Source organism: Electrophorus electricus, chromosome 2, assembly GCF_013358815.1.
Source record: "Electrophorus electricus isolate fEleEle1 chromosome 2, fEleEle1.pri, whole genome shotgun sequence".
Lineage (NCBI taxonomy): Eukaryota > Metazoa > Chordata > Actinopteri > Gymnotiformes > Gymnotidae > Electrophorus > Electrophorus electricus.
The window spans coordinates 23,824,851-23,834,625 of record NC_049536.1 but is presented as its reverse complement, the minus strand read 5'-3'; positions in this window follow the sequence as shown (position 1 = coordinate 23,834,625).

Below are 9,775 nucleotides of genomic sequence, written 5' to 3'. Positions count from 1 at the left end.
ATTTCTCTAGCAAATTGGCATATTTCCCTTATAATTTGTCATAATTCATTGTACCTGTTTAGTTCCCCCTTTTCTCATTCTGAAAAGGCCTGGGTGTCTAGTGGGTGTCTGGGTGCTCTGGGGTGTGTTTAGGGGATCTGGGGTGTGTCTGGGGGTGTCCAGGGGTGTCTGGGGGTGTCTGGTGGGTCTGGGGGGTGGCTACTGGGTGTCTGGGGGGTCTGGGATGTGTCTGGGGGTGTCTATAGGTGTCTGGGGGGTCTGGGGGTGTCTGGTGGGTCTGGGGGGTGTCTACTGGGTGTCTGGGGGTGTCTGGGGGTGTCTGGGGGATCTGGGGGTGTCTGGGGGGTCTGGGAGTGTCTGGTGGGTCTGGGGGGTGTCTACTGGGTGTCTGGGGGGTCTGGGGTGTGTCTGGGGGTGTCTGAGGGTGTCTGGTGGGTCTGTGGGGTGGCTACTGGGTGTCTGGGGTGTGTCTGGGGGTGTCTGGGGGGTCTGGGGGTGTCTGGTGGGTCTGGGGGGTGTCTACTGCGTGTCTGGGGGTGTTTGGGGGTGTCTGGGGGTGTCTGGGGGATCTGGGGGTGTCTGGGGGGTCTGGGGGTGTCTGGTGGGTCTGGGGGGTGTCTACTGGGTGTCTGGGGGGTCTGGGGTGTGTCTGGGGGTGTCTGGGGGTGTCTGGTGGGTCTGTGGGGTGGCTACTGGGTGTCTGGGGTGTGTCTGGGGGTGTCTGGGGGGTCTGGGGGTGTCTGGTGGGTCTGGGGGGTGTCTACTGGGTGTCTGGGGGGTCTGGGATGTGTCTGGGGGTGTCTGGTGGGTCCACGTAGTCCACGTAGTCACTTCAGGGTACTGGTGTAACATGTGCACCAGCAGGGGGCATAGATGAGCTCAAGACTACATACTATTGATACTTATACTATTGGCCTTATGCTATTGACCTATAATGTAATTAAGTTAATTCAGCACTGTAGGTGTGAATTCAGTATTGTAAGTATTGATTCAGTACTGTAAGTGTTAAATTCAGCATTGTGGGTGTTGATTCAGTAGGTTTTTGCTGTGATAGAGTATTTATGTAAAGTTTTACAATGCAAAAAATATAGCATATCATTCTTTTCTTTTGTTTAAGAAAAGAATGGATAAATAAATAAAAATAATGTTCACCTAGATAAATAAAAAATAATACAAATATTCACCTGAATAAATAAAAAATAATATAAATATTCACCTGGTTCTCCATGCAGATTTTTAGCCTGAAGGTTACAGTAAGTTGCCACCACAGCCTACAGAATCTGTATTGCTACAGATTCTGGTTTTATGCAATAAAACTGCACATGACATCACTGTTCCTTTGTAACCTAGACTAGTGATTTATGTAAGAGACTGTAATTCTGTTCCAGTTCAGCACCATGAAAAATGAACCCTTTTCTAACTATTAACTTACCGAGTGTTAAACACTTGTTTAAGAGAAGTTCTTTCACATCATCCAAGTGACACTTTTGGCCAGTCAGACGGCGACCAGCAAGAGCAGGCTGTGCTCTGGGTGAGTTCGGCTTTGCTCTTTCATTGTTGCAGACTGATGGGTTTCTGCTTAGGGCTGCATGGGCGTTTTACCAAGTGTATCATTTGTGAGAATTCACGTGGTCCAGACAGAAAAGACACAGATGCACCTCAGGCACTGGCCAAGCACCCGATACGGACGTCAGGCTCCGCCTCTGGACATCTGCAACTGAACAGATGGCTCATTTTCCCACTCTGTTTTACATGTGCTTTCCCACAGCTGCTCTGCTCTTAAACCTGAGGTTCTCCCAGTGAATCACAGATTCTGTGGATTCTGTGTGACTCATTGTGAAATTGGAGTTTGCCTGGAGACTCCCGACTGACCTCTAACGTCAGTCAGACTGGTGACCTCTCAGAGTCTTAACATCAGTGAAACTCTCCATCCCCCAGAAATGCCAGGCTGGTTCATTTCTAAAGAGCCATCACCAAGCCCTGCCCTTACTGGGGGCATCTTTTCTCCGAGTGGGCGTCCGTCCATTCGTCTGTCCGTCAGTCCCCAGCCCTATGCTCAGAACATGTCGGTTGTGCTACGAATAGTTGACATTAGGCATCAGGTGGTTCCCAAATGAGATTGTCTGATTGCAACTCAGAGGTCTGATCTCAACAGGAGGTGCCAGTCTGGGTTTGATTAGCTTTCCTTCCACAAGCAGCATCATTTCCTTCTGACTCTAAACGTTGCCCAGATTCTTGAAGATTCTACCCAGCTCCTGCCAAACACACATGGACCACACACTTCATGTGCTCTGCATGTCATTAAATGCTCAGTGTGCAGGTCTCCTTAATGTCTCTGTTTATGACCCACATGTCTCCTCAGGTGCATGTGAAGCAGGGTCAAACACGAACCCTGGGACGCACCACATGGTACTTTTGGGTTCAAGCCTTCAGAAGCCATGGTAAGTTAAAGTTCTCCTTAACTTACCTTTAAATGATGGAGGTATTGTTGTTTGTTTATTTTTGACTTTGTTTTTTGTTTTTTTTGTTTGTTTGATTTTTAGAATGTACACAAATGTCAAACTGCATTATGGCATAGGCGCTACACCGTGTGCACCACCTACTACATCCAGTCACTCGAAACTCGAGATGACAGTTTCTTCACTTTAATCTGTGCACACTATTTTGCCCTTCTCACAATGTGAAAGCATATTACCAGCCATGTGTACTAAATAATACTTGTAAACAGTTTACAAGTATTGTAAGTACAAGTACAGGTGATATCTGTCTGTAAAGTGTTGAGAAAGGTGCTATATAAATGTAACTAATAATAATAATAATAATAATAATAGTTTACTTGTAAACAATATACTTGTAAAGCAATAAGAAACCCACTGACTGTCTAGTGTCTAGTCTACTGTCCTGTTCTGTGCGTAGTGGTTCATTAAATAATTTGTCTCCGTGAGCAGGTTTGATTCTTTTGCACTGTTCTGTGTTGTGTGTATTTACTGTTTGTTTGCACTGTTGACTTTTGCTGTCAACTATTGAAGTTCTCCTGTAATTTCTAAACAGAACAGGTAGAGCAGTAGAAACTCCAACGTCAACAACACAGATCCCATTTCACACACACACACACACACTCATCTTGAAAACTGTGTAAGTCGCTCCGGACCATCTGCCTAAGGGTCGAATTGTAGCAGCGTGTCATGGAGAGACTGAATTTGGTTTCTTACACAGCAGGTTTGAGGCCTGAGAATGAATTACAACAAAGCTGGCTTCCATTTTGTGATTATCTGTGCAGTCCACATGTAGGTTTGTTCATGTTGGAGTCTGAGTTCCTGAGTGAACCTGTAGGAGTCGGTGTTCAGAGACTGCAGAAAAGAGGCATTTTACAAGTTCAATTATTGTTCCTGACGTGAGCAGAATAAAAGTGGCCTCGGTCTGACAGCTTTTCAATGCTCCACAGTGAGCAGGACTCAGAGGGTAGCAAGCACCAATCACCCAGCTAGCAGCCTCACACACACACACACACACACACACACACAGGTGTAACCCCCCCCTCTACACACACACACTCTCTCTCACAGACACGGCTTTCTGAGGGGTTCTAGGGCTAAACGGGTCGATTGCATACAAATATGATGACGCAAACACAGTGAAAAAACCCACAAATCCGCTCTGATAGAGATCAGAGAAACACAAGCATTGTCTCTCTATCACTTTCTCTGACACACACTCATACTCACACACTTTCCATCTTTCATATGAACATACATATGAACCTCTAACACATACATAGATGAACACACACACACACACACACACACGCATTCCAAGCAGTTTCTCACTTTGCTGTGATTGCATTGTGATTGAAGCTTAAATATTATTCAGTATAGACTGTATTTCAGTATAGACTAAGGCAGGGTGTCCAAGTCCCATCCTGGTCATCTACAGTCCTGTAGAGTTCCAACCCTGGTCAAAGATGCCTGATCTAGAATCAGGTCCTTCAGGGGTAGTAGAAGTTATTCTTAATATGTATTTCATCGGTATGTGTGTGAACTGAATGTAAATGCTGATTCTGTCTGTAAAGTGTCCTTGAGTTTTATTAAGGTGCTAAATATTATTTTTATTAATAATAATAATAATAATAATAATAATAATAATAATAAGTGCAAAATTCTACAGGGCAGTAGGTCTCCAGGACCAGACATGGGCACCCCTGGTCTACAGGACCCGATCAATTATGGTGGAATTGACTGATATTTATAACATTAACCTTGGTATCATCAGCATATCATGTAAATGATGAAGAGGAGAAGACCAAGAAGTGACCCCTGGGGAACACCTGGAGCATCACTGGTAGCATCAGGGTTGTGTGTGCTAAGCGTGCAGCACCACAGCTGTGAGTAGACCTCACTTCGAGAGCTCTGTACTAGCAGCAGCTGTGAGGTTTGAACCATGACCCTTCCCATAGCTGCCTCCCACTACTGCAGTCTGGAGCTCTCATACTGCAGTCCTGGCAGCACAGAACACCCAACCATGCAAGCAGAGTTCCAACCCTAAACTGGTAATGAGCACAGGGGCGTCTGATGTGTGGGTCACTGCAGTTTATTTTCATCTGGTCAGTGACAGGAAGGAAGTGACCAGACCTTCAGAGCGCAGACATGGTTCTGATTTGGCGTAAAACACAGCATGGCAACTAAAAGGGGATAGACCTAAATTAGTCCAAAAACATAACACACAGACTCAGTATGAGCAAACTCTTAAAGTGAGTTCAGCTACTTCTGTCTGACATAAATACTGCAGTGACTCATGCCATGTTATTTTGCCATAGAATACTTATAAAAGAATAGGGGGAAAATACGTAATAAAACGTAACTGTCCCAGAGCCAAGATCAAACTGCCTGATATAAATCACAACCTCATGCTATTAGTGCAACTTCTCTCATGCACGTATCAAAGCACACACACAGTGGTGAGTCAACCCACATCCCTCCTCCAGTGTTCTGTCTGTTTTCATGACATAATGAAGAGAGACGAAAGAAAAAAGAAATGTTTCTTTCCCTCGGCCATCAGAGGTACCAGTGAGAACTTCGACATCATCAGCGTCTGAGCTGTAGTGCATGTGCCATCTCTCTCTCTTACACACACAGACACATACATACAGGTCTCAGAAGTCTCCATAGCACAGGAAAAAGCTGCCTTTATCAGATTTGCCACGAGGAGAAAGAAATTAGGCTTTCTAGGCAAAAAGATAAGACCCAGAAAGGTGAGTCATCAAGGAAAGGTAAAATGAATTAAATATTTGGCCAGAGAGATGGGGGGGGGGGATGAGGGAGAGAGAGAGAGAGACAGAGAGAGAGAGAAAGAGATAGCTGCAGGATGTTTGTAATCTCTTGGGTCATAGTATCAGCGGACTCAGGCTGACTTTACCTCACTGCTGACGTCAAGATCAACTTCCAATGCCCTTCTGTGCCATTTATTGTTTTCTTTCACTGTCTTATTCGCTATTTCTCTTACACACACACACACACACACACACACACACACACACACACACACACACACACACACACACACATACGCACGCACACTTACACACACACACACACACACACACACACACACACATACGCACGCACACTTACACACACACACACACACACACACACACACACACACACACATACGCATGCACACACACACACACACACACACACACACACACACACACACACACACACACACACACACATACACACACACACACACACACACACACACACACACACACACACATACGCACGCACACTTACACAGACGCACCTTACAATTCATCCCAGAACCTCCAGGGAAACTGTGTCTGTTGAAATGAAAGTAAGTAAAGTATAAAATCTGTGTGAACAGTGTATAAAGCCTCAGAGAAAATGTCTGCACTCTCCAGGCATAAAACACACGAGCACACGAGCACACGCCACAGGGGGACGGTGTTTGAGATCTCTCCCTGTTCAGCTTAGAACGCACATCCTGAAGGCTCTCAACAACACGTCATGTTGGAAAACATTTCTTATCTTGCTATGTTAACGTTATGGTTGACTAGCAAGGACAAAAAGATTCTATTTGAATCCCACCATCATCACACTCAGAATTCTTCCTCCAAGCCAATGCAGGATTGTGTGGCATCTTGGTGAAACAGCCTTGGCACTGGCTGTCATGCTGAGCTCATGGAGTGTTCAGGCCTGCCAGGAGCACCCTCACACATAAGATCTCGATTAGCTAGTCCACATCTGAAGAGTGAAACTAACCGTGTTAACGAGAACCAGGAGGATGTTGGCTGTTCTTGGAGAGCGGAGGTGGTCTGATGTGCATGGGGATAAAGACCCTACAGAGAAATGAATCCACTTGGTTCTTCCGAATATGACCTTGTCAATCTGACAGTGGCAGAGTGAAGGCTGGAGGTCCTGAGAGGTCCTGAAAGGAGGACAAGTGACATTTCTGGGGTTCTAGTAACACTTCACTTCTCATTGTCACTTGACTTTCACACTTCATCAGCTCAACACAGAAAACAGAACACCGAACATCGCGTGTATTCTAGATTACACAGATTCTTACAGAGAACCACAAGTTCTACCCTTTTCTGTTCCAACCTTTCAAATGTATATACTACTGCAGAGCTCTTTATAGCAGGTGAGATGTTTATCCCAATCTCCTCTAAGAAGGCTCTGTTTTTTCTGTTGTTTCTGGTTTTCTCTGGGTCGGCAGTGCAGAACTTTCTTGGCTTGGTGCGTTGCAGAACAGAAGGAAACAAGATACTGTTTCCTTCTGGAACAAGAGGAACAAGCAAGAGGAAGTGGCAATGACAAGCAATTACAGCACTCCCCAGTGTCCAGCAGCAAGGGGGCCCAAGGGAGCTGGGGGAGGTCTGAGGAAAAAAGGATTTGAACTCTCTTGAGGGAGTAAACACATGTCAGCTGGCAGGGGCCTTGCACAGAGTAATTTCCTATGCAAGTAAATGAAAGAATGTGAGTGAGAGAGAGAGAGAGGGGGGGGGGGGAAGAGAACGGAAGTGCGAGAGGAAGCAGAGAAATCTTGGGAGGTCTCGCTCGGACTTCCCCAGACATTATTGGCGGATGGGCACTAACGAGCATCAGCCAGTACCCACCGTGTGCCCGCATATCCGCTGGTGCCACCCTGAACTGTGATGCCAACATTACAAATGCATTACAGCCCTCAACAGCTGTACCAGCTGGAACACCATGGCCTCTGGGGTGTGTGTGTGTGTGTGTGTGTTGGTAAATGAGAGATACAGGAGGGTAGTGCGTATTATGGGCTAGCAGGGACTAGTGTCAGACGTCATTGTGGAAAGGCACAGAGCCTGGAGAAAAGACAGCAGGTGCAACATCTGACTATAAGACCATTTATTACACAAACAAGGTCTTGGAGTTCTCAGCTCACTTCTGAGACACATCGGGTTTATTAGTTTCACCTGCAGACACAAAACCTTCCGGTTTGAATTACTCAGAAATAAACAATGCGGATGGAGTGAAGGACATAACGACGTCAGCAGCTCCAACATCCCGACACACACTTGTTCACCGTATACTGCTGCCTACACCCTACACCTCCTGTTACCAAGTGACCAGGTGATGGTGGAGCAGACAAAGTTGGAGGGATTGCTGTATTCACTACTTATATAATCCTGGGATTGCAGTGCAGGATCAGATTTACATCTGAGCTTCAAATTTGAGAACCACTACATTATCTGGTCATTATCTGGTCACACACTAAGCAAAACACAACTTTATTTATTTATTACTTATGTACTTATTTGTTATTGTTTTTATTCCTGCAACACAAGCTCCCCCACGCTCGTCTCTGTGGCTACTGTAGTGCGGGTGCAGGTGTGAGTAAGTGTGAGTTGGGGGAGATCAGCGTGCTCACTGAACACACTCCTGTTCAGTGTGTATTGTAACCTGGGCGACGGGCACGGTGCCACACTAAAGGTGTTTCTTTTGCTAGTGAACACAAGCAGTGGTAAAGTAGAGAACTGCTCCCTCAGACCTGGATCACCTCACCAGGTGCCTTTTAACTATGGGTTCTTCCGGTCCACAGCGGATCCCGGCATGTCAGTCGTAATTGCCACAGCGTCAGTGGGAGATAATTAGAAGGGCCGAGCTTAATGTCAGATGTGCGGAGCTACCTCGGAAAATGTCGCAGAGTCGTGAATCAGCCAGCAGGCGCCGTGAGTAAGAGAGGAAGTCGTTTTCCAATTTTCCTCCCAGGGAAACAACGAAATCACCTGAATTAGACTTGAGGTATAATGAACCGATTCAATAAAAGTATGACACACTAGTGGGCAGGAGAGAGGAGGTTTCTAAGCCCTAAGGGCAGTGCGTAAACGTGGGGCTGTACTCACGCCCATGCTGGACGCCCTGCTCTGTTCACTCTGTTCTAGCTTGGAGGCTCATGTCCCATTCATGTCTGCTTGGCGAGGTAGGAATAGACCGGTCAAACACTGAGGAGTCTAGACTTTCTGAAATACAGGCACATAAATCATTCTGTAAGCATGTGTTTGTCTAGACAGGGCAGGCCTTTCCCCCTCAGCTTGGTGGAGGGTTGAGTAACATCAGACTCTCTGCTTTGCATTAATTGCTTTTGCTGTAACCTATTTTCTCAGTATAGAGTTATGTAACAAGTGTCATTTGGAAGAAAAGAACAGGGCAACATGCAATGTCTTCTGTCCCAGAAACGCTGACAGACAGATCGCGACAAGCCTTTTAGCAACATTTAAGTAAAACGCTTAAACACTGACATGAATATCTAGAAAATGTACTGTTGATATATTATTTACATTAAGTAGATGTACTGTTAATATAATTTAAATGAAGTAGACTTTTTTCATTTTCAATGTTCATAATTTTATTTGGGGGGGTCTACTAGAATAGATTTATATGCTTCAGTGTTCCAAAAATACTTTATTTTTCCCCTACTGTACATCTGTACGTCGTCTGAAAGCTCTCCTGCCTAGTGAACTCGATGCCATTTTCAGTTGTTGTGGTTGCAGCAGCCACTTGTGACAAAAATCAGTATTTAGATGTATACATCATAACCCGAAAACAGGACACAGCATGAGACCAGGAGAGACAGGAACAAGAAACCAACATAAAGCCCACAGGTCTTATTAGTCTGTGTATTAGTGTATTTATGTGTAATTATGTGTATGAGTCTGATTCTCCGAGGCAGACCCTGGCCAGGAGTAGGGAGAGAGGCCAGTCTGGGGGCAGAGGGAGGGCAGAGATTACAGATGTTACAGCAAGTAACTCTCTCTCTCTCCAGCTTCTCTTTCATTCCAGCATCTATCCCCGCCCAGAACTCCACCCAGAACTCCACCCTGAACTCCACCCTCTGAAGATCACCCAGAGCACCTTCTATGTTTTCACTGTATTCACACAGTAAATGTGAATGATGGAGTAAAATAATATTTTCATCACGCAGTAATCGGGAAACCTCCGTTCTGTTGGCAGTAGCAACCTTGGTGCTGTATTCACTGGATAATTGGTCACAAGCCCTACACGTACAGTGAGAAGCATAAGTATTGGGTCTGAGAAGTAATTGGATGTTTTTGTTAGGAAAAAAAGTTGTTTGGTTAAACTTTGATCTTCCGTTGAGCTTCTCAGCTGTAATGGCAGTCGTTTCAAGCTGTAGTTAAGATCTGTCTGTCTTCACATTTCAGTACATTAATTCATGCTTAGCTTTAAATCAGATGAATAACTTAGCTTCTTTTTCCGCTCACGGA